Source organism: Budorcas taxicolor, chromosome 20 (genome assembly GCF_023091745.1).
Source record: "Budorcas taxicolor isolate Tak-1 chromosome 20, Takin1.1, whole genome shotgun sequence".
Taxonomy (NCBI): Eukaryota; Metazoa; Chordata; class Mammalia; order Artiodactyla; family Bovidae; genus Budorcas; species Budorcas taxicolor.
In genome coordinates, this window is record NC_068929.1 from 68535310 (window position 1) to 68561902 (window position 26593).

The 26593-nt window shown below is 45.1% G+C and overlaps 1 protein-coding gene across 1 annotated transcript in view; it reads right to left on the reverse strand.

Moving 5' to 3' along the window:
• Window positions 1–26593, reverse strand: part of ADCY2 (adenylate cyclase 2) — a 460851-nt gene that overhangs the window by 202860 nt on the left and 231398 nt on the right. The window lies entirely within an intron of this gene.

A 26593-nucleotide genomic window follows, 5' to 3' on the forward strand; every position in this document is an offset into this window, starting at 1 on the left:
TTCCTGTAACACAGGGGACCCTGCTCAACCCCCTTTGCTCCCTGTATCAGAGGGAGACGTCCTCACAGCACATGGCTCCTCTCATTCTTCCAGAAGACTTGACCCCTAAATACACACCTGCAGCAAAGCACTCATGATGAGGAAGATGGACCTCAATGAGGCTCACTCATATTTAGCAACCCACCACCCAAGCCACCCAGCCCCACCGTGGGCTGGCATTTCCCATGCCCCTTCACCCGGTGGTGATTGTTAACATCACCTGTTCGGCATTTGACGGGCTTATCATAGAAGACTGTAGGCCCAGGGGCTCTTCTTTGCCCCTACTCCACCTGAGCCCAGTGAATGCTGCTGTTCCTCCTTCTCAAGGATGCCGGTCTTACGCCCACTTAAGCGCACTGACCTGCATCCCATCTCTGGCCTTCTTGCTTCTGTCCTGAAGTGACAAAACGCAGCCACCTGGAGGTCAGTATCCTGTCCCCCTGGCACAGTGAGAATGAGAAAGGATGTTTGACCATGGGGCTACCTGATGAATCCCAGGCTCACTTGGACTGAGAGATTAAAAATATTAGTAACCAGGGCTTCCCTGACGGCTCAGTGGTGAAGAATCTGCCTGCCAGCACGGGAACACGGGTTTGGTCCCTGGGTCAGGAAGATCCCACATGCCACTGAGCAATTAAGCCCGGGCACCTCAACTACAGAGCCTGCGCTTTAGAGCCTGGGAACGAAAACCACCAAAACCCACGAGCCTAGAATCCACGTTCTGCAACAAGGGAAGTCACTGCAGTGAGAAGCCTGCATAGCACAACTAGAGAAAATCCCTTCAGCAATGAAGACCCAGCACAGCCATAAGTAGATAAATAAAATTATTTTAAAAATTGGGAACCATTTACGGTCTTTCTGCTCAATATTATCTAGTGAATGAATCTGCATTCCCCAATCGGTTCTCTCAGAGTACTGATTACTCTGAATCTATTGGTCAATCTTGTTTTAAACATTCCTAAAAAAGCTTTAAAGCACAGAATTCATATAGAATCAATGCAAAACATTTAAGCAAGTGTTTCAAAAAACAGCAGCTCACTTCTGTGGATAGCCTTCTACAGGTCAGAGCTGTCCTAACGGCCTTCTGTGCTAACATCACAAACATTCTTCTTTTCTAAGACACAGCTCCTGGGCAACAGGGACGCGTCTGAACCCAGCCGGCACAGCTCCGGGGGCGTCTCCCACATGGTGATCAGACACGGGTGGGCGGGGGCTTCGCTTGGTTTTCCCACAGCTCCTAAGCCATAATAAACAAGGTTATAAAAAGGATGTCGTTAAGTCTGAGAACTAAAATGTGAGCTTTCTTACAGTTCCCTTAATTGGTCCTGAAAACCTTCAGAAACAACAATGCAAGCAACAAAGAGGGTTTCCCTGGTGGTCCGGTGGTTGGGAAGCCACTTTGCAATGCAGGGAATGCAGGTTTGATCCCTGACTGGGGAACCAGGATCCCACACGCCACAAAGCAACAAAGCCCAGGCACCACAACCAGAGAATCTGTGTGTCCCAACGAAACATCCTACATGACACAGTGTAGAGCCCACAGCTAGGACCCAACTCAGCCACATAAATGAATGAATGAAGAAATATTTTTCTAAACAGCAACAAAGAAACACAGCCCATAAAAAGCCAAGAATTCCTCCCTGACACAATCAATTTGCAGCTACAGTGGGATCATGGGTTTCCAGCCCTGAAACAGGAACTCTGAATCACACTGAACTAAAGCCAAGGAGCTTTCTTAAGGTGGTGGTGGGGGGGGTGGGGGTGGGGGCGGATGTTAATCCCCCAAGCCCCCTACATGTCTCTAGATTATCTTAGCACCTTAAACCTAGCAGGGATCTAGGTGTTGTAGTTGGGTCTCTGACTCCTTGCTGACTCTTTTTGACCCATGGACTGCAGCACGTCCACCACCAACTCCCAGAGTTTGCTCAAACTCATGTCCACTAAGTCGATGATGCCATCCAACCATCATCCTCTGTTGTCCCCTTCTCCTCCCGCCTTCCATCTTTCCCAGCATCAGGGTCCTTTCCAATGAGTTGGCTTTTTGTATCAGGTGGCCAAAGGACTGAAGCTTCAGTTTCAGCATCGGTCCTTCCAATGCCTATTCAGGGTTGGTTTCCTGAACTGACTGGTTTGATTTCCTTGCAGTCCAAGTGACTCTCAAGCGTCTTCTCCAGCACCACAGTCTGACAAGCATCTAGAAGTGCATCTAAAACTTGATGGAAACATTCATGTAGTACCTCCCAAGCACAAATTTCAGAAAGACATGGCTAGGAAGCAAGGCTCATTTGTACATGTTGGTTTCCTAAATGAACATTTCCCTGTCTCAAAGTTTGGCCTCACTTTTTAGTATTTCAGGACTTCATAGGTTACTCACGCAGATGAGTGATGTCAGTATTCGGGTGATCATGTTTTGCCGCACAGAGTGGACTCTGCACCCTCTGTCTAGGTGGACCGCAGCTAGAAGGCTTTCTCCCCCGCTGCTCTATAGAACCTGCTGGAACCGCTCTCCTTAACGGACACAGTGTTTGCCGTCCTCCTGAAACTCTCTGTTTACTTGGCTTTCTGAGCAGCACCCCGGCCCAGCTCCCCGCCAGCTGCAGGATTTAGCTCTTCAAGTGCCCTTTGCTGACATCTCCTTTTCTCCTGGGTCTCTGGCTGTCAGGGACCTTTGGCGGTTCTGTCCAATCTTAGAACGTGAAATACTATCGATCTGCCGACTCCTCTCAATGTAAATATGTCTCCAGCACAGCTCACAGCTCTGGACTCTAGACTTACAGCTTCAATTCCCTTCTCAACACCTCTTGGATTTCTAAACCCTACTCCTGATTTGCCCCCGACCCCACCCCCATCCAGACTGGCTCATCTCCCGGGAGCCAAGATTTGTTCATCCTGAAGAACGGCAAAAAATTTGAAATGTTTGAAATCTCATGCTTCTCGAGATCACTAGTATCAAGCACATGATACGATTTTAAACCTATGAAAATAAACGGTCTCAACTGCAGACGGTTATCTCAGGTAACTTTTGCTTGAATCAATATGCACACATTCCTGATGGCATCTCCAGTCTTCTAAATAATAAGGTAAATATAGACGATGTAAAGAATAAGAGACTACCGAATATGTTTGGAGCTACAGGCGCTAAGAAAAGAGTCAACTCTTCATCTTGTATTCATTTGTGTGTGTTGGTCACCCAGTTGTGTCCGACTCTTTGCGACCCTGTGGACTGTAGCCTGCCAGGCTCCTCTGTCCATAGGATTCTCCAGGTAAGAATACTGGAGGGGGCAGTCCTTCCCTTCTCCAGGGGATCTTCCCGACCCAGGGATCAAACCTGGGCCTCCTGCTTTGCAGGCAGATTCTTCACCATCTGAGCCATTCATCCTCATTAAACGCTGAGTCATGGGGTGGGGATGGTTACCAGCCCCGTTGTTACATCTTGGAAGTTTGAGCAAAGAGAGTGTGGTGCCTGACATCTCGCAAATGAGCCAAACCCAAACCCAGGCTGGATCCACTGTCCAAACTCCAGGGGGAGGGTATGGGAGTTGTCATGGGAAAAGGAAAGGAAAAAGAAGGAAATATTCTGAAATCCAAATTCTTAGCAATTGGATTGAGTGTCCAAAAAAACAACAAGCCCACACATCTGTTACCAGAGCACTAGTAAGTCGCATTTGAATCCAAGCCCTCCCATGTCTACACCCACAGCCCTAGCAGAGTCAAGCGAATTGAAACATTATCAGTTCCAACACAACATAACATGGAAAAAAAAGAGAATCATGGAAGTTACATTTTCTTTCCATTCCAAAATCTCATTGCCTTTCCCCCTCTTTTATTATTTTTACATTTATACTTTCCCTCTGAGTAATAGTTCATTACCACAAACTTGACAGCAGAACTTAGGTAACAGTGAAAGCTAGCATGCCATAGCCCTGGCAAGCCACAGAGCGAGAAAGCTTTCCCGAGAGATGAAGGGAAGCAGTCATTTCAAGACAGTCATAAAGAGCCCGAGCCATGCCCTCCTGATTTAATGTGTGCACATTTAACAAAATGAATGGACTGTGGCCCGCCAGGCTCCTCTGCCCACGGAATTCTTCAGGCAAGAACACTGGACTGGGTAGCCATTCCCTTTTCCAGGGGCTTTTCATGGCCCAGGATCGAACCCAGGTCTTCTGCATCACGGGCAGGTTCTTCACCATCTGAGCCACGAGGGAAGTCCCGCAGAGACTGACAAGAGAAAGTCAGTGTCGAAAGAGCTGCCTTCACTTCAGACACTGAGACTCAGACACGCAACCCCTCTGAGGTCCCTGAGGGACAATGGGCTCCATCTGATAAGAGGAAGTATAAAGGACAGATAACATTTGCAGACTGAAGGAAATGGCAACCCAGCAACCCACTCCAGTATTCTTGCCCTGGAAATCTCATGGACAGAGGAGCCTGGCGGGCTACACTCCATGGGGGTCACAAAAGAATCAGACAGGACCTCGTGACTAAAAATGCCAACAGCAGCATGTAAGTATTTCCTGTTGTCATTAACACTGTAACAAGTACACAGAAAAGGTAAGGGTAACTTTTTAACAGCATCCAGAACTTTCCCTACCTTCAGAGGCAGATAAACCTTTGTCTATATTATTGTAATGTTTATTATGTCTCCACACTTTAAAAAAGATCCAGGACAACGTGTTTTTTTTTTTTTTTTTTTAATGGTTAACACTGGAAAGCTGAGTTTTCCTTCGGCAAGACAAAGAGCCATTTTAATCAGTCTTTCCCAACATTCTTTCCTCTCTCTCTCTCTCATAATGTAAATGGCTCAATATTTTTATACATGTCACTGCTTAATGGAAACGGTAATGGAAAGGCCAATGGCTATAATCAGAGCATGATTTAAAACTTTTACCTTTTATAGCTCTATTGATCAGTTTTTATGTCTGTGATAAATGTTTGTAAATCTTCTGGAAACCTCAGCAGGGTGAAATGACTTCTCAGGTGTGGATGTTGGAGGATAGAGTTATTAATGGACACATAATTTATTTACTAGAAGAGGCAACCATTAAACAAATTGCACTTTTTTATATCGGTCCCGCTATATTCTTGTGAACACACAGCTTTAAAGAAGAAGGCATTGATGCTGGATTTCAAATCAGGACTCCTGGGCCGTGCGCTGGAGAAAGCTGCTGGTCAGCCCGGCATTTACAAGGTCCAGAAAGAAGAAGAAGCTGCCAGGCGGGGCCCCAGGCGCTGTCTGCAGACTTCTGCAGGCATCCTCTGCCAAACCGCTAAGGAACAGTACGCTAACCACTGAGGGAGGAGCCATCAGCGATCTCATCAGCATCTTTCTATGCAAACAATACTCCCTGGGCAACTGTCCCATAAACAAGAGAAGGATGATAGCTGTGCCCAGAGAGGAGTTCTCAGAACCACCCATTTTATGAGAATGTGGGAAACCATCTCTTCCTTCTATCCCATTTGCTTTTTTAAAATTGATCCTTATTCCATGAGGCTCTAAAGAGTGGAAATCTTTTCAAGGAAGAACCTTCACACGCTCTCAAATTGTCATTTCACTCAGAGCCACGGCAGCAATACTGGAATGTGTACTATGTGTGGGAATGTAGAAAGGATGGTTAGGAGGTGCTCAGACTCAGTGACCTCACAACTGAAGAAAACCTTCGGGATATATGTCTTTGGAGGTGCACTTGTGTTCCTTATTTTTCCACTTGCATAGTTAGCACTGCAAACCACTGTTTTCCAGCATTACTAACCCTGACTTATTATTGATGTGGACCATTTTTTTTTAAAGTCCTTATTGAATTTATTACAATATTGCTTCTGTTTTATGTATTTGGGCGGGGGGGCCATGAAGTATGTGGAATCTTCGCTCCCTGACCAGGGATCAAACCCACACTCCCTGCAGTGGAAGGTGAAGTCTTAACCACTAGACCGCCAGGGAAGTCCTTCTGTCCCTGATTTTAAGGTGACCAGCGTAACTTCATTCATTACTTGATATATGATTCATGATGTACCTGCATTTGTCTTAATCAGAGACGGGAAGACAGGGATATGCAGGAATGACTGTAATGGAAGAAGAAGATGCCTTGGGACAGGGGCGGGGCATGCCATGGAGGGCCATGGGGTCAATCGGGGCAGAGGGAGTGAGGGAGAAAATGTGGGTACGTCTTAGTCGTGGTTTCCACGGGAAGAGTGAGGCGAGGTAGGGCAAGGAGGCTTCGGACTGGCTGGTCTGAATAAACACAGTGGGCTCTACGGCCGCGGCTGGCTGTCTGGGACCTGGCCTTGCAGTGATTAGGACAGAAGGACCTTGGGCTGGAGAGAGAGAGCCAGAGAGTGGAGGTGGCTGGGTGCACTTCCTGGATTGGTCGGTTTACGTGTGAAAGGTCCTTGTCTCTCTCCAAGAGTTGCCTCCCAGAGGGCAGCCTCCAGGAAGAGCCAACATGAGAAAATATAGAAAATAAGACTGTGTGCGTGTAATACAGGGCCCTCTTTGTGGTGCCCATTACTCTAGAGGTCGTGTGTTTACTATTTCTGAACCTGCTTGCTCAGGGAAAGAGAAGCCAAGTGAGGAGTGTGTGTGTGCCTGTGCACACGTGTATGCAAATATGGACAGGGAAGTTTACAGCTTATAGCAAACACAGCTGAAATCTCAGTGCTCTTCTTTAAGCGGGGTGAATGTACCAAGTTCTGAGGGTCTGGAGGATTTAAATGTAACCTTTTCCAGTCTGCACACTGCTATGTGCAGTTACAGACAGACGGTGAGGGAAAGAGGAAGAAAACAACCTGAATTTGAACAGGGCAGGTCCACTTGTGAAGATATCTTTTTTCATTAAATACTAAAGCACTACACAATCTGGTTGCTTGAACCCACACATACGGAACCATGGACACAGAGGGTCAACTGTGGGACGCGGGCATCAGTGGATTTTGGTATCCATGGGAGATCCTGGAATCAATCCTCTGGTCCTTCCAAGGGACCACTGTGGAAACTCTTTCATCTCGTATTTATTAAATCCTCACTGAAGGCTGCAACATGGCATGTGGCTTCCCCGGTGGCTGAGACGGTAAAGAATCTGCCTGCAATACAGGAGACCTGGGTTTGATCTCCTGGAGAAGGGAATGGCTACCCACTCCAGTATTCTTGCCTGGAGAATTCCAAGGACAATCCGTGGGGCTGCAAACATTCGGACGTGACTGAATGACTAACACTTTCACTTTTTTTCAAATTCTGCAACGTGGGGTGTGGAGGATTCCCAGCCCCATTTTTAGATCCTGGAAGTTTGAACAAAGAGTATTTTCCCCATAACGTTCAGGAGTACTTCCCAGCGTTCACACAATAGATGAATCCTAGGGATGAGAAGCCTGAGAGGCTGACAGTCTGCACATCTCCACCTGGTGACCGCAGGCCCAGGTGTGCTGTGTGCTCGTTGTCAGTCAGCGATGCTGCGAGTCCCTGATGGGCACATCTCAGCCCTAGAACAGCCCCGTGGGGCAGGTACGACCACTGCTCATATTGTGTGCTTAGTTGCTCAGTCGTGTCCGGCTCTTTGCAACCCCATGGACTGTAGCTCGCCAGGCTCCTCTGCCCATGGGATTCTCCAGACAAGAATACTGGAGTAGGTTGCCATTCCCTTCTCTAACTCATATTATACAGGTCAGGAAATCCAGGCGCAGGGAGATTAAGGACCAAATAATCAAATCAAACAAAAACCACTCTAGAGTCGATCCTGTTACCAGGCAGAGCTCCAGTGGAGGAGCTGAAAGGTGCACTCATATACTCCCGAGAGGGACAGAAGGGTTTGCTCAATGAGGGATTCTGGCTCAAACGGAGGCCCTCACCCTTGCCTGAGGGCACCTGGCTTTCCTAAGGCAACTTTTTCCAGGACGAAAACTCCAGGCTGAATGCATCAGTGGGGAGAGGGTGGGGAATGTCCCCGGGAGGCCTGGAGGTCAAGGAAAACGCTGGCAAGAGAGCACATGATTCCCAAATGAAGCCTACTGTGTTCAGGAAGTTGAATGAAACTGCCCATCTACACAAGCTCTTGCTATAAACGCAACAATTCCCTGCTCGATGTATGTATGGCTATAGCACGGCAGTATGAGGCAATTCTATGGAATGTGGTATTTATGATATTTACAAAGAACTCACTTCCCTTAGATGAAAGATACAAACGCAGGTACCAGTAATGCTGAAATGAATAACATGCTTCAGGGGATTCTGGCTTTCACAGCTTAAATGTAATGAGTGCTATTTACCTGGTCCTTTTTTAAACTGAGATTTTATGGCTTGTGGATAGAAGAAAGATATTAAAGACTGAGCATACAAAACTGCATATTTCAGGGTGGCTGATCCTTATATAAGCAATGATCTTTTCATTTGCAATGAATTTCGAATTACCACTTAAAGAGTTTTTCAGATTTAATACATGATCTGCTTTAATGAATAAAAAAATCTAATTCTCCCTTTAATTCTGTTGGAAATTAAAAATATTCAGAATGACTGAAAGCAATGGGGTATGCCATTTCTCATTTTTAAATGTTACTTTCTAAAAGGAATCAGTTTTTCTAGATAAGACAACCTCAACCCCATAACTCCTCAGCTGAAATCATCTGAATTTTAAAATGTTAGAATTTCGTTCTTCCTGCTGTTTTAATTAATAGTGCTATTTTTATACTAGGCAACTGTAATTATTTAGTCTTATTACTTAGAGTTCTCAAGTTTCACCAGTTTCTTGGCTCATGAAGTTTCTCTTATCCTTTCTTTTGTTTGAATTTGTTTTTCTTCGTTTCTCTGTGGAAATATTCAAATCTCCATGTAGTTATACCTAAATGGGGGGATGCATTTTCTGAATTATGTGTGCCTGAAAATCAGTGTACATTTATGAATGGCAGTTTGACTTGGTGTACAAACTGAACTGCGAAATACTTTTCTGAGGTATTTTTAAGATTCTGCTCTACTGTTTTTTAACATCTGGTGTTTATTATAAGACAGGCAAATCTGACTTGTCCCACAGCAATTATCCTAGTCTTCTTTTCTTTCCATAAGCTTTTAGAATTTCTCTCCTTCTCCTTAATACCGACATGTTAGCACAGAAACAAGTCCAACATGAATATCTAGATGCCTGTAAATGAATAAACAAAGAATTAGGCCCATAACTCAAGTATTTTATCGTTTCCTTATTTTCTTTCAGTATAAAGATGGTATTTGAAGCATATTGGAATGGTGAAAAAGCTCAATGAGTGGGTGCCTCATGAGCTGACTGAAAATAAAAACATTGATATTTCAAAGTGTCATCTTCTCTTATTGAGTGGAACAACAACGAACTGTTTCTCCATCGGACTGTGAGACAAAACAGGGATTTGATAGGACAATCGGCGATAACCAGCTCAGTGGCTGGACTGAGAAGAAGCTTCAAAGTACTTCACCAGTCAAACTGGCACCAGAAAAAGTTCATGGTCCCTGTTTGACGGTCTGCTGTCCATCTGATCCATTATAGCTTCCTGAATCCCGGCAACACAATTACATCGGAGAAGTATGCTCACCAGATGGAGGAGATGCAAGGGAAACTGCGATGCCTGCAGACAGCATTGGTCAACAGAAAGGGCTCAATTCTTCTCCACAATAACTCCTGACCACACGTCACACAACTAATGCTGCAAACATTGGACAAATTGGGCTATGGACCTACTCACCCGACCTCTTGCCAAACAACCACCCCTTCTTCAAGCATCTCGACAACTTTTTGCAGGGAAAACACTTCCACAACCAGCAGGATGCAGAAAATGATTTCCAAGAGTTCCTCAAATCCCTAAGCATGGATTTTTATGCTACAAGAATAAGCAAATTTATTTCTCGTTGGCACAAACATGTAGACTGTAATGGTTCCTATTTTGATGAATAGAGATGTGTTTGAGCCTAGTTGTAATGATTTAAAATTCACAGTCCCAAATTACAACTACCTTTGTACCAATCTGATAGTAAATATATATGTATCTGTATAAATGGGGGATGGGAGTGTATGTACATACACACACACACACACACACACACATTTGCTGAGAACATGCCCTTGCCCAGTGATAATAAAAATGTATAATATGACCAAAATTCTACAGAGGTAGGTAAAGTCATTATTCCATTGCTGTGTCTGATTGTTTGTGTCTCCCTGGTATTCATATATTGAAATTTGTCCCCTGGTATTCATATACTGAAATCCATCCCCCTGGTATTCGTATATTGAAATCTGTCCCCCTAGTATTCATATACTGAAATCCGTCTCCCTGGTATTCATATACTGAAATACGTTCCCCTGGTACTCATATACTGAAATCCGTCTCCCTGGTATTCATATATTGAAATCCTCACCTCCACATGAGGAAATGGCCTGCACTGGGGGGTGATTAGGTCATGAAGGCAGAGTTCTCACAGCTGGGATGAGCAAGCATCCTTATAGAAGAGACTCCAGAGAACTCCCTTCATCCACATGAAGAAACGAGAAGCCAGCTGTCTGCAACCCGAGTTGGGTCTGCACCAGAATTCAATCACGCTGGCTCCCAAAACCTGGCCTTTCCACTTCCAGGACTACAAGCAACAAATTTCTTCTGCTGTTTACCAGCCACTCCACTCATGGTGTCTTGTTAGAGCAACCTGACTGGGCTAACACCCCCCACCCCCACCCCGCCCCACTGTACAGATGAGGAAACCAAAGACCAGAAAGGTTACACAACTTTCCCCAAGTCAGGTGGGTATCAACGGGTGTCAAAGGATTCGAAACCAACAATGAGGACCCACAGCCACGCTCACAGTTGGGTGATACCGCCTCTCACAAACAGCTCGAAGAACAGCTGCTCAAGGGCACTGCGTTATTAATCAGGTCATCGTGTTTACGGGCGCAGCTTTGCCCTGATACTAACCGTGCCTTTCAAGGATTAACATGGCATGAATCTGATGAGGGCAGGGCGCAGCAGCAACACGAACTCAGGAGGTGGCGCTGGGAACGGCAAATACAAACGACACAGCAGAAACACAGCTGGCTTTACGGGAGAAGCAGAGGAGAAGGCAGAGAGGGGCGATCTAAACGTGGGCTGAGGGTGAGATGCGGAGAGGCACTGACGGAAACAGAGAGGATGACAAAGTGTGGTCTGGGAAAAAATGGGGTCAGGTTTCATTCTGAGTCTGTGGTATGAATGCAAAGGAGTCTACAACCCAAGGAAAAGAGGCAGGCAGAATGAAAGCATCGAGAGCCATCGATCAGAGAGAGCGACTGAAGACTGTGAAGAGCTGAAAGCTGAGCAACACAAATACGGAGAAAAGAGGCCTCCGCGCCGCCAACAAACCAGCATGTGTGCTTGGTGGGTAGGACAGAGTGCCCACCAAAAACCAGGGAGAGAGAAAAGCAAGTCAGAGATCCCGAGTGGGACCAGCTGACAGGCAGCAACAGAGACGGTGTTTGTTTTCTCCTCCTTGGAGGGAAATAAATGACTCTGAGGACATATCTGATGGCATTTTTCAAATTTCTCATCTCTCCAGGGCACTCAGGGCCGGTGTACTGGGACGACACTGAGGGATGGGATGCGGAGGGAGGTGGGACAGGGGTTCAGGATGGGGGACCCATGGCTGATTCATGTCAGTGCATGGCAAAAACCACCACAATATTATAAAGTAACTAGCCTCCAATTTAAAAAAATTATTAATTTAAAAAATTTCTTATCTCTCTATTCATGGGATATCTGATGAAGAAACATTGAACAGTGAGAAAGGACAGAACTTTCTCTGAAGCATCAGGAAAGTAACTTTTCTAAATCTCTTCTCAGCTGGAGGGTTGTATTAGCCACTTCTTTAGACATAGAAGACCACGGGAAATGATAGGAACTTCTTTCATGAACACATATAAAAAGCAAACTTCATTTAAAAGCAAGCTTAAAAGTAGTTTTCATTATTCACCAGCACCTCTGAGAGATCTCTCAGTTCTCTCTGGTATAGAAGTTGTCCCATTTGATGTTCACGTATATCAGCTGAAGAAGTCCATTGCTCTTTAATGAAAGGATCCCCCTCTGTTTTTCAGGAAGCGTTCAAAATTCTGCTCACAGCTTTTGAAAAAGCTCACTCATCTGAAAGTTACTTCTTCAGAGCCCAAATTTTGAGCTCCTCTCTGCCCCTTTTAGAGTAGAATCTGTTGTTGACATTTGTGCTGACCCACCCTTCACAACACCTACTCCTAAATATTCCCCCTAAACACTTTTTTTTTCAACTTGAGAATAAAATTCACCAGGAGAGGTTTGAAACAGTAATTATGTTAAGTGCTGTATTCATCAATGTCAAAATCTAATGCTGTTTTAAAGATTCATTATCCTGCAAATTGTTATCACAATTGTATTCATGAGCCAAGCATTTCAATACAGGCTGGTTTAAATGCATGTTCTTCAGCAGATCGGGATCAACCTAACGGCTGGGTGATTTCACACTTGTATTTTATCTCTGACATAAAACTGCATCATTCATAACACACACACAGACACACATACACAATCTGTGTGTACGCTCCCTACTGGAAAGACGTTGATCCCTTCTATGACAATGAGATTAAAACAATACACATTCATAGAGACATCTCAGCCAAAATTGTACTAGAAACTTTTGGGGAGAGGCATATGGGCCTAGAAGGACAGGAAATGGCAGAGTTTTGCTGTTTATTCTTTCTGAAGATTTAATGCAGCCAAATATTACTTCCCTGAATAACCATGTAAGTGAGCCTCATAACAGAAAGACGTATCTGACAGCATCGGGGTTTGTTCAGAGCTGACTCATAAGAACACTTAACCTGCAGAGAGTTCAGAAGAGACAGAAGGAAGGATGTGTGAATGGTGAATCAAGATGGTGTGTGATCACTCAGGAGTCCAGGGGTTGCTATAAACTGTTGAGGATCCTGTTTGGGGACCACTGGTAATGACCAAGTTAAACCAACTACTTCCACGTAGCTACATAATTAATACTTGCATGATAGAGGTTGAACCTAGAGATGCCAGGAAGTGGGGAGGGAGAGAGAGAGCACAGGATACACCGATGTGTCTCGTGCCCTTTCACGTGACTCAGTGGTAAAGAACCCGCCTGCCATTGCAGGAGACGCCGGAGATGCAGGCTCAGTCCCCGGTCTGGGGCAATCCCCTGGAGGAGGGCGTGGCAACCCACTCCAGTATTCTTGCCTAGAGAATCCCATGGACAGAGGAGCCTGGTGGGCTACAGTCCATAGGGTTGAAAAAGAGTCGGACACAACTGATGATGTGAGAACTGGCCTAATGCATGCAGGGAACTGTGCCGGGTTCATAAGGAAAAATAATGAAATAATACACAGCCCTTGCCACCAAAGAAGTCACAGTCAGGTTTCAGGAGTGGGCCCCAGGCAGGCCTGCTAGAAGGGTGACGCTTTTGGGAAACTCATCCACGTCATTTCATCTGGCGGTAGAGGCAGCTGCCATGATGGTGGCCACGTTCTGACTCCTCCTGACCCACAGACAGGGAGGGCCATTGAGAGGAGCCCAGGCAAGGACACCTTCACGGGTGGCACCCTGCATCACGTGGCTGGACTTCACATTTTGCTTTAATGCACCTTTCTTCCTCCAACCATTGGCTCTTGTCCCGGAGTGACAAAGATGTCACAGGATTAGCTAAAATGTGTCCAAAGAATGGTCACTTCCTTCAGGGCTGAGATGCCTGCATGGTCTGGGGCCTTAGATTTCATCTGATTGGTCTGAGCTCACTCTACAGTCAATGATAAAATATTCCTGCTTTTATTCTACACCACTTCTCTAGAAAATGAAGTCATCTGGCATGTGCTGTGTGCATGCTAAGTCGCTTCAGAGGTGTTTGACTCCGTGTGACCTTATGGACTGTAGCCCGCCAGGCTCCTCTGTCCGTGGGATTCTCCAGGCAAAAATACTGGAGTGGGTTGCCATGGCTTCCTTTAGGGGGTCTTCCCAGCTCTTCCCAGGGGATGGAATCCATGTCTCTTACATCTCCTTCGTTGGCAGGTGGGTACTTTACCACCAGTGCAAAACTCTGGAAGCCCTCGTTGTTTCTATTTGGGTTCAGAACTTTCTAGTAGCCATCATCAGAACAAGAACCAGCTTACACAGGTCAGTACCACAGTGATTAGTAATGTACTCCAGCAACTGAGCTTCTTTCTAGAAAAATCAATCAATTCCTCTGCCCATCCCTTCCTGAGAATCGAAGATCCAGAATAAAAGAAAGACACGCTGGGGAAACTATGCTATGCAACACAACCTATCAGAGGCTTAACACGTGCTGCCAGAGACAGCGCAGTAAGATTCGTAACTGCTTCCCATCTTGGCAGAGAAAGTCTGGGCTGGGGGCTTCCCGAGTGGTCCAGCCACTGAGAATCCCTTGTCAACGCAGGGGACATGAGTTCGACCCCTGGTTCAGGAAGATTCCACATGCCAGAGAGTAACGAAGCCTGCACACCCCAACTACTGAAGCCCATGTGCCCTAGGGCCCATGCCCTGCAGCCAGAGGTGCCATCGCAGTGAAAAGCCCACACACCGCAGGGAAGAGTAGCCCCCACTCACTGCAATTAGAGAACGCCCGCACACAGCCACGAAGACCCAGCACAGCCGGAAATTAACTAATTGATTTTAAGAAGTCTTGACCGGTTACAATAATTAATTAAGGATTTGTAATTAATTAAATATATGCAAATGCCTCCTTATATCACGGCAGTGAAAGAGTGAAAGTCGCATCTGACTCTACAACCCCGTGAACTATACCATCCATGGAATTCTCCAGGCTGGAACACTGGAGTGGGTAGCCTTTCCTTCCTCCAGGGGTTCTTCACAACCCAGAGATCAAACCCAGGTCTCCCGCATTGCAGGCGGATTCTTTGCCAGCTGGGCCACAAGGGAAACCCAAGAAGACTGGAGTGGGTAGCCTATCCCTTCTTCAGCAGATCTTCCTGACCCAAGAATCAAACTGGGGTCTCCTGCATTGCAGTAGAAAAGCTAAATGGTAAAACAGGAGCACTTTTGGCTCCTCTTTCCTGCTACATGTGTCAAAGGAGCCATCAATACTCACAGCAGCCCTTCCTCACCTCCCGTTCAATTTAACCCCTCTGCCTAGGTGACAGGCAGGCTGCCAGGACTACTGGACCCTTCCCCACACTCTGCCCTCTGTGACTCACCACTGGACCAAGTTGAATGCTGGCCCCCAAACTCCCTTCTTTGGCTTCTACTGAACCATACTCTCTGGCTTTCCTCTCATATAATGGTTGGTCTTTTTCAGTGAATGGCTCCCTGTTTTCCTCTTATTTCTTCTCAAATATTGGTGTGCTTTGGGGATTGGTCCTGGCTCATTTTTGTCTTTTCTAACCCTAATCTCTCCCTAGGGACTCTCATTTTGTCCTTTAAAGCGTCCGCTTGCAATGCAGGAGACCGGGGTTCGATCCCTGGGTTGGGAAGATCTCCTGGAGAAGGAAATGGCAAGCCACTCCAGTGTTCTTGCCTGGAGAATCCCATGGATGGAGGAGCCTGGTGGGCTACAGTCCATGGGGTCGCAAAGAGTTGGACACGACTGAGCGACTTCACTTCACTTCGCTTCATACACTGATGACTTCCGCATCTACATTTTGGCTCTGGATTTTATTTACAACTGCCAACGTGGCGTCTCCTTAGGACATAGACTAGGGATCTCAAACTTAACTGTTCAAAACTCATCTCTTGATTTCTACTCTACTCCCAACCCCCAACCAACATCATTCCCAAAGACCCCGAAATCTAAGAAGTGGCACACCAACCATGATCCGATGGCTGGAATTTTCACTTAGGAATTATTTTTATTTTCTTCTCACCCAACATCTAATCCAACAGCGATCTATACTGGTTTCATTTCATAGTAAGTCCTGAATGTGTGCACTCTGACCCAAGCTCTTCCTGGCTCAGGCCTGGACTATCGCTATAGCTTTCAGGAGGTCATCCTGGCTGCACTTCCTCCTCAATCCATTCTTCATCAGTCGCCAGAGAGATCCTTTAAGAATATTAGCCATAAAAGTACAATTCAAACAGATACATGCACTCCTACGTACACAGCAGCACTGGTCACGATGGCTAAGACATGGAAACAATCTAAACGTCCATTGATAGCTGAATGGACAAAGATGTGGAATATATCCAGTGGAATACTGCTCCGCCAGAAAAAGAGTGAAATAAAGCCATTTGCAGCAACATGGATGGACCTAGAGATTGTCACACTAAGTGAAGTCAGTCAGACACAGACAAATGTCGTATGATATCACTTATATCAGGGATCCAGAAAGTGATACTGATGAACTTCTTTACCAAACAGAAACAGACTCACAGACATGGGGAACAGATTGTAGCTGCCCAAGGGGAGGGGGTAGAGGAGGGAAGGACTGGGAATTTGGGATTAGCAGATGCAAACTAGTATATATATACATTGTCCTACTGTATAGCAGAGGGAGCGATGTTCACTATCCTTTGATAAATCATAATGGGAAAAATAAAAAGAATGTCTGTATGACTGAATCACTCCTCTGCACAGCACAAATTAACACAGCGTTGTAAATCAACTACACTTCAATAAAAAAAAAAATAGATAAACATAATGTTGGCCAGTTTGTTTCACAGCCTTACTCAAAACGCTTTTGTAACTTTCCACTCCACATCTAATAAAGCCCGAAGTCCTTCACTCACCTTGCGAGGCCCAGTATGTGGTCCAGCATCTAGCTCCTGTCTTCCCCTCCCCTCTCCTCTCTTACCCAACAATTCCACTGACTTCTGTGTCCCCCAGACAGGCCAATCTGGTTCCTGAGTCTGGACTTTTGCAGGCCCACTCCTGCTGAGAGCGTAGTTCATCGTGTAATCACAGGGACGCATCCTCCCGGGATTCATGTTACAACTCGGCTGAGAAACGTCCCCAGAGAAACTGCTGGTTGGCCCCTCCAACATGCCCCTCGGCTTATGCCACTTAGCTCTGTCACATTATCTTTCTGTAACTTCTCATGAGAATTCTGCCTTCAGACAGCTATGGTCCATCTCCTGCAATTCGAATAGAAGCCCAAAGACACACGGGGCCGTTGGCCTACTACTAAAACACTACTCTGTTCCCCGGGCTAATCCCTTGGCACATGGCAGGTAATCAAAAAGACAAAACTGCGAAATAGAAGTTTTCAGCAACTTAAAAAGGGAGAATTCCAGAGAGTAACACCGTTTGAAAACATACACACACGAACAACATTCTAAAGCTCCTAACTCATGCTTTTCAATTTGTTAGAAACATTGGTGGGTGCCATGGTTCGGCACACACAGCCCTAGGGCCACGCGAGGTATTTTTATCTGTGACTGTGCTCAGGGTGATAAACTATTAAACATAGAAAATCAATCACTTCCCATGCCAGTGAGTCCCAACAGCCTTCTTCCCCACCATCAGGTATCCTGGACTACCTGTGATTACGCCTGCCGGAAGTAAGATCCGATTGCAATCACAGGATACTTGGCATTTGACTTTGACTTTGAGTTTTCTCTGGTGTGTGACACATACCAGAAGAACGGAGACTGCCACCAAAGGACTAATTCTGGAACTCTTTTTTATTGGGTTCATGTTACTCATATCAAGTGATGTTGATCTTACGTGAATATTTCCACTAGATTATTTTTTGCCTACTATATACAGTCTTGTCGGCATCAAAACAGTGCATCACAGGGTATAAAAAACAGACGATCTCCAAGGGAAACTGAAAACTTTCAGAAGGCAAAAATATCACAACCAGGTGCTTCTTTTTGTGTGTGTGTGTGTGTTTCTCTAGTATTATCAACTGGCTTCCCTGCTGGCTCAGTGGTAAAGAATCCACCAGTCAGTGCAGGAGATATGAGACACAGGTTCGATCCCTGGGTCAGGAAGATCCACCCTGGAGAAAGAAATGGCAACCCACTCCAGTATTCTTGCCTGGAGAATCCCAGGGACAGAGAGGCCTGGAGGGCTACAGTCCACGGGGTTGCAAGAGTTGGACACGACTGACCAACCAAACAACAACAGTATTATCAACAAAGGTGAACCTGTGACGATCTGCAGGAATATAAATGTTCCCCAGGTGTTTCTCCAACAAGACAGGCGAATGGCTTCCTGACCATGGACACTGGATGGGGGTTTTGTTCAAGTGGCTTACAGGGAGGAAATTTCTGGAGGTTTTATTTTACCATATAGCCTTTTCTACTGTGCTAAATCGTTCAGTCGTGTCCAACTCATTGAGACCTCATGGACTGTAGCCCTCCAGGCTCCTCTGTCCATGGGATTCTCCAGGCACAAATACAGAGTGGGTTGCCACGCCCTCCTCCAGGGGATCTTCCCAACCCAGGAACTAAACCCAGGTCTCCCACATTGCAGGCAAATTTTTAACTGTCTGAGCAGCCAGAGAAGCCCAGCTTTTCTACTGTCATTATACAAAAAGACATTTGCATATATTTAATTAATTAAAAGTCATCTTGATTAATTAATGTAACTGTATTTTACTTTTTTCCATTTAGAACAGGATGTCTAACTTTTTACAGAATGAACACTAATGCTATTTTGAGCCCCTATTACTAGCCTCCTGCAGTGGCGGTCTTCATTAGGCATCAAGACTTGACAGTGATTCCAGCTGTCTTCCTCCTCTTTGCCCTTGATCATCGATGTAGAATTGTTGATTTCTCCTTAAAGGAGCCAGAGTATACATTCACAGCGTAGCCCTCATCGCAGTCTTTGAAAATACGTTCTAATCCCATCCATTCTAACTAAAGGACTCATCAGAAAATATTTCGGGCTTGATGGTTTGAGAGTTACTTATATATTTTTTTCTGGAATTCATTTTTATTTCTCATCAAAAGTACCCATAAGCCTTATGGCATAATATACACTGCAACATCCAGAAATATATTACCCTGGTATTTCTCAATGAGACATAATATCTGAGCTTCATGAGAACTGAAGCAATCAGTAAGATACAATGCAGCGCAAACTGTTTAAGCAATTCTTGAACTCCATTCCGATGCATTCAAATGGTAAACACTGTGAAGAGAACTCTCTTACGAAATCTCAACCCTTCACTGTTACAACTTTCAAGTAAAACAGGTGCTATCTTCTCCGTCATCCGATCTTTCACTAAGGAGTGCTGAGAAAAAGTGGTGGCAGGTGGACTGTGTCCTCTCCATCAAGGGAACGATACCTGAGAAAAGCAGGTAACTCACCACTTAATAAAACAGAAAGAAGCGGGGACCAGGAATTATACAACTTCTTCAAGGAGGAGATACCGAAGGAAAAACTATACGATTGGTTATTAAATAAAATGGATAAAAAGTGGATGGGCGTGGGGTTGGAAGCAAAGTCTCATTCAGGATCTTTGAGGACACAGGTGGGGTCAGCCTATCCGAACCAAACCGTACATACTGTGTGGTGTTTTACGTTTCTCATCCTCTGCTCATTGGAAAAGACCCTGATGCTGGGAGAGATCGAAGGCAGGAGAAGGGGACGACAGAGGATGAGATGGCTGGATGGCATCACTGACTCAACAGACATGAGTTTGAGCAAGCTCCAAGAGATGGTGAAGGACAAGGAAGCCTGGCGTGCTGCAGTCCATGGGGTCGCAAAGAGTCGGACACGACTGAGCAATGGAACAACAACATTCTCTGCTGTCTCTGCTGGTCGCATAATCCTACCTAAAGGTCACGGGTAACATTTCTACTAAAACTTGCTGCTTTCACGCTTCAGGAACTGCAGTGAGAAAGTCTCACTAGCTTGAACTCTTCTTGAGCTCACTCAATTCGGTTTTTATCAAGAGGCATATACTGTGAGATGCTCCACCCTGGACTCCATGTGCCAACTCAGATGCAGACAACGGGGGTAGGTGACAAGTCCTGTAGCGTGGGCAGCTGTGTGATTGCCTCACACCATCCATTCTGCTGGTGAAAAGTAAGCTCCCCAACGGAGTGACATGGGGCTGATAAAAAAGCGTTTGGAAGGACTCTCCATCACATGTTCTAGCAGATAGAGCAGAACTTTTCTCTGTTTGATCTGTTTGCTTCAAGGAGGAAGGGAACTTATAATGGAGAGCACTCAGGGGATGGCATAGCCAGCACCTATCTCACCCTCCAGCCTCAGTGCAGTCAATGGTTTCACCAGGGTGGCAGCTGATTTGTTTAATGTTAGGGCATTATATCATTAGACATACTTTGCCAACAAAGGTCCGTCTAGTCAAGCTGTGGTTTTTCCAGGGGTCATGTATGGGTGTGAGAGTTGGACTATAAAGAAAGCTGAGCACAGAAGAATTGATGCTTTTGAACTGTGGTGTTGGAGAAGACTCTTGAGAGTCCTTTGGACTGCAAGGAGATCCAGCCAGTCCATCCTAAAGGAAAGCAGTCCTGAATATTCATTGGAAGGACTGATGCTGAAGCTGAAACTCCAATACTTTGGCCACCTGATGTGAAGAACTGACTCATTTGAAAAGACCCTGATGCTAGGAAAGATTGATGGCGGGAGGAGAAGGGGACAACAGAAGATGAGATGGTTGGATGGCATCACCGACTCAATGGACATGAGTTTGAGCAAGTTCCAGGAGTTAGTGATGGACAGGGAGGCCTGCCGTGCTGCAGTCCATGGGGTCTCAAAGAGTCGGACACGACTGAGCGACTGAACTGAACTGAACTGAGGGCATGATGTCATGAGAATTCAATGCAAGACCAGCTCATGATCACTTTCTTAACAGGTCACCATTTTGAATGCTAGAAAGACTCTGAAATTTGGTAAGAAATTAAGTAGAACAACTTCCATCAGAGGAACCGAGACATGGAGAAGTGAGAGAATTTGACCAAGGTCATACAAAGAGATAACATAACCAAGATTCAACTCAGGCGGTCTGCCTCCAGGGTCCACCGCAGAATGGAAATCCAGCCACAGACAGATTTAACACTGTGGCTTCTTGTGGGAATGATCTTTCATGTAAATTTCTAACATTCTCATGGACAATACGTGGCTTACCACGGCAATGCATAACCTAATGATGTCAGAGAAGTGTGTGATACTGTCTTATGCTTTCTTATGTAACTAGTAATGGAAAACAACATAGTTAACTTAAAAAGTCCTTCATGGGTAAGAAAAATCTCTATTCTCAAAGATAACTCCAAAAAACTTAGGCAGAACCAACATGAGAGGCAGAAATATCCACACTTAAGAGCTGAGTGGTCTTGGACAAGTAACTTGATAGTTCAGTTCAGTTCAGCCGCTCAGTCATGTCCGACTCTTTACGACCCCTTGAATCGCAGCACGCCAGGCCTCCCTGTCCATCACCATCTCCCGGAGTTCACTCAGACTCACATCCATCGAGTCCGTGATGCCATCCAGCCATCTCATCCTCTGTCGTCCCCTTCTCCTCCTGCCCCCAATCCCTCCCAGCATCAGGGTCTTTTCCAACGAGTCAACTCTTCAGTTACTTTGACATAAGTGGGAAAAGAGACTTAGGTCATGGAGTTCATAAGCATATTAAGAAGACAGGATGGTTGGCTGAATAATGAACCTGTAAAAAGCACCCTGTTCAATTAATAATCCCCAGAACCCGTGACTGTGTTACCTTATATGGAAAACCCAGAACTTCGAAGATATAATTAAGGACCTTGAGGTGGGGAGATTTTCCTGGATTACCCTTATGGCGGGGAGGCAGGAGGGATAATGAAAGGGTAGGAAGAAGATGCAAGAGCACTGTCAGAGATCTGAGAAGGGGGTGAAGAGAAAGACAGACAGAGAGAGAGAGGAGAGAGAAGCTGGAATCTGTGCTGCTGGATTTGAGGATGGAGGAAGTGGCTGGGACCTGAGGATTCAGGAAGGCTCTAGAAGCTTGAAAAGGCAACTGGATTCTGCCCTCAGAGCCTCCAGGAATCCAGCGCTGCCAGCACCGTGACAGAACTCACGAGACTGATTTTGGACCTCGGATCTCCAGAACTATACAATGCTGAATTTGTTCTGTTTAAGCCACTGGGCTTGTGGTCATTTGTCACAACAGCAATAGGAACCTGGCAGCACAGCAAATGTGAAAGAACTAAGTAGGCAGCCTGGCTCGTGACGAGAACGCGAACAGACGCCATTCCTTCTGTTATCCATTCCCTCGTGAAAAGGAACCACGTTTTAGCATCCCAAACCGGAAACAGCTCCAACAAACTCTACCTAGCATTTTAAATGATTTGCGCAATACATCTGGTAATGCCCTAACATTACCGGCTATCGTATCAGGATAAAGATGGATACGTTTATTTATCTACTCAACCATGAACACAAAAGGACCACTTACTTGTTCTATTGAAATCTGCACAATTTTGCCCCCAAGGAGACGCAGGGAGCCTACTGGTTCACTAAGCCCCCACAGTGGGGAACAGATTCAGGAATAACACGGTGTCCCCACCTCACTTGACTAGCATTCTCCACTGAAAGGCATATTCTATCATATTCAACCCACAGGGTGTTTCCAGAAGAAGGCAGTCCACATAAAGATTCTCACAATTACATTATTTGAAAACAAAGACAACATATAAATCGAAGCGTGTTTATTTTCTCTCTATTAAAAAAGCAAACCTAGTTTTCAGTCCTACAGAGGCCACAGATATTTCCACTGCCCCAGCAGTTAAGAGAGAGGGTTTCTGTTTTGCCCTGACTCCAGCTCTCGTCAATTCCGGAGCATCTATCACATACTCCAGGGAGAAACACCTCTGTTGACTCAGGTTTGATAAAGAGCCTCTATTGCGCTGACACGGTGCACAAGAAACGGCTTTTACTGCAGGATGTGAAACTTAAGACAGAAGTCAAAACACACCACTTTCAGGCCCCAAAGGCGGCTTCAATACTAATTGAGTGCATTAAGTTTCTCACACACTAAGAAAAAAAAAAAATAGTGTTTATCCACGAGGGCATTTTTAGGGCAAGAACACAAACACTGAGAAAACCTCTGCTCACATTTTTCATTCCTTCTTCTCCTCAAATCTTAGAGTACAAATAGCCATGTTGTTCAAAAAATGGTTTTAATCACTAGAAATTTACCTCATTTGCCTCTAGGAAAAAAAAAGCACAAAATTTGAAGAAAAGAAAGTACAGAGTTGAGCGATTTTGAAAAGACTGTAGAACCCCTAGACCCTTCCCAGTAATCTCAACTGTGTTGATAACCCCTAGCGGGGCTGCACAAGGACCAGCTTCCTGGGCTCACAGGACATCTGCCCTCCTCCCCAAGGTCTGAGCGTGGCAGGAAGCTGCAAAAGGCACCCGGTAACTATTCAAAATGGTGGCCCTCAGCCTCCAGGAGTGTCAGCTCATCCTGTGGTAACTGGAGATACAACCTTAAAATGGATGCAAAGATTTTATCCAGACGGGGGCTGAAACAAGTCATCTAACCCCCCTACACCTGAATGAAGCACTCTCAAGGACACTGTTGTTTGCCTCAGTGACTGTGAATGAAGCAAATATACAATATACATACAACATATTCAGGTATCTATCTACAGATACCGACAAAGATATATATACACATGTGAATCACTTTGTTATACTCCTGACACAACACGGTAAAATCAACTACACGTCAAAAAAAAATTTTTTTTATGTTTTGCGGCAACGGATGGATAAGAAATGACACACGGAGTCTTCAGAGCTTACTTTGGTCTGCGGCAACACCAGCGTCATGGTCTCTGAGGCCACTCTTCTGTATGAGGGGCACCTAGCTTGTCATTGGCTAATTTTTGTTTCCTTAAATCTGTACATTCATACCTTACTGATTTTATTAATTATGGAAAATTTTCATTCCCATTTAATTACATGCTGGTCTGGAAGAAAACAAATAGGAAAAGGAGTACGTCAAGGCTGTATATTGTCACCCTGCTTATTTAACTTCTATGCAGAGTACATCATGAGAAACGCTGGGCTGGATGACGCACAAACTGGAATCAAGATTGCCGGGAGAAATATCAAAACCTCAGATATGCAGATGACACCACCCTTATGGCAGAAAGTGAAGAGGAACTAAAAAGCCTCTTGATGAGAGTGAAAGAGGAGAGTGAAAAAGTTGGCTTAAAGCTCAGCATTCAGAAAATGAAGATCATGGCATCCGGTCCCATCACTTCATGGCAAATAGATGGGGAAACAGTGGGAACAGTGTCAGACTTTATTTTTTTGGGTTCCAAAATCACTGCAGATGATGATTGCAGCCATGAAATTAAAAGACACTTACTCCTTGGAAGGCAAGTTATGCCCAACCTAGACAGCATATTAAAAAGCAGAGACATTACTTTGCCAACAAAGGTCCATCTAGTCAAGGCTATGGTTTTCCCAGTGGTCATGTGTGGATGTGAGAGTTGGACTGTGAAGAAAGCTGAGAGCCGAAGAATTGATGCTTTTGAACTGTGGTGTTGGAGAAGACTCTTGAGAGTCCCTTAGACTGCAAGGAGATCCAGCCAGTCCATCCTAAAGGAGATCAGTCCTAGGTGTTCATTGGAAGGACTGATGCTGAAGCTGAAACTTCAATACTTTGGCCACCTCATGGGAAGATCTGACTCACTGGAAAAGACTGATGCTGGGAGGGATTGGGGGAAGGAGGAGAAGGGGACAACAGAGGATGAGATGGCTGGATGGCATCACCGACTCGATGGATGTGAGTCTGAATGAACTCCGGGAGTTGGTGATGGACAGGGAGGCCTGGCATGCTACAGTTCATGGGGTCACAAAGACTCGGACACGACTGAGTGACTGAACTGAACTGAACTGGAGAAAAAAACAACAACAACTATGGACCTTTATTCTATCCTAGAAACATAGTTTTCAAAATCTTAACAGAAGTACTGCATTCTGGGCCCTAGACCCTGACAGCTCACTCCCAACTTTGGTAGCAAAATTCGTACACTGTGTCAAATTATATTTTATTAAACATCACTGGAAGGACTGATGCTGAAGCTAACCCTCCAATACTTTGGCTACCTGATGCAAACAGCCAACTCGTTGGAAAATACCCTGATGCTGAGAATGACTGAGGGCAAAAGGAGAAGAGGGTGGCAGAGGATAAGATGGTTGGTCAGATAGCATCATAGACTCAGTGGACATGAACTTGGGCAAGCTCCGGGAAAGATAGTGAGGGACAGGGAGGCCTGGAGCGTCACAATCCATGGGGTAGCAAAGACTCAGACACGACTGAGCGCCTGAACAACAACAACAAAGTATTAGTTCTTCTTTTTCTGCAGTGTCCCTTTTCTCCTTACATATTTTAAAAAAGATCCTTGACTCTTTTTCCTAGAACTTGTAAATAGATGTTCTAATAGTATCTTCCATGATGGTTCCACAAAGTCTGTAACACGAGGTGTGCCTCACTGCTCTAGTTCTGGAGCCACGTAAGGTCAGAGCATCACCTTTCTGACCACATGGACCCGGAGATCATGGTGACAAGGGATGACATCTGGTCTTGGCTGCTCAAGGTCTCTTCATGGAAAGAGGCAGTGTAGAAAAGGTCAACAGTCTGACTTAGTGTTCTGTCAAAGCTGGTACTATAAATATTAGGTTATATAATCCGCTGACTTGGAATTTCAGTTCTTCCTAACCTTGGTGAAGGTGATGGAAAAGAAAGTTAAATATGACTGGCGGGACCAAACGTATCCAGTCACCACTGTTTGAAAAAGGAAGCAGCTGCTGCTGCTGCTAAGTCACTTCAGTCGTGTCTGACTCTGTGCAGCCCCATAGACGGCAGCCCACTAGGCTCCTCTGTCTCTGGGATTCTCCAGGCAAGAATACTGGAGTGGGTTGTCATTTCCTTCTCCAATGCATGAAAGTGAAAAGCAAAAGTGAAGTTGCTCAGTCGTGCCCGACTCTTAGCAACCCCATGGACTGCAGCCTACCAGGCTCCTCCATCCATGGGATTTTCCAGGCAAGAGTGCTAGAGAGGGGTGCCATTGCCTTCTCCAGAAAAAGGAAGCGGTCTACCTTACAACATTTGAACTCTGTAGAGGGGACAATTGTGAAGACTAAGTGCTGTGTGTTGAAACTACAGAATTTTCTAGAACCTAGATTTGAACCATTACTGAACATGAATAAATGCATAGTATATGAAGTTTTACTGGTTAACTGTCCCATGTTAACAACTGTCTATTTCTCTTAATGCAATCCAGAGTTTGATATACATAGAGACCAAAGAACTAAACAGTAATTACTGAATACTTCTGCTATGCATGTTGCAAAACAAAATGTTTTTAAAACAACCCATTAGATTTGCTAATATCAGTGAGAAAGCAATATTTATAGCCACATGCCAATGCCTAGAATCATGCCCTCCACAATCTAGGTGCTCAATTAATATTTATTAGATGAACAAACAGAACTCCCTGTTTTCAAAAAGGAGTAAAATTACTATTCATCAGTTCTTACACAAATAAAAGTCTGGTATAAGTATTTAAGGGATTTTTTTTGCTCTCACCACCATAAATACATTTTAATACAATGATATAAAATGGACTAAATACAATTTAATGAATGATAGTGACA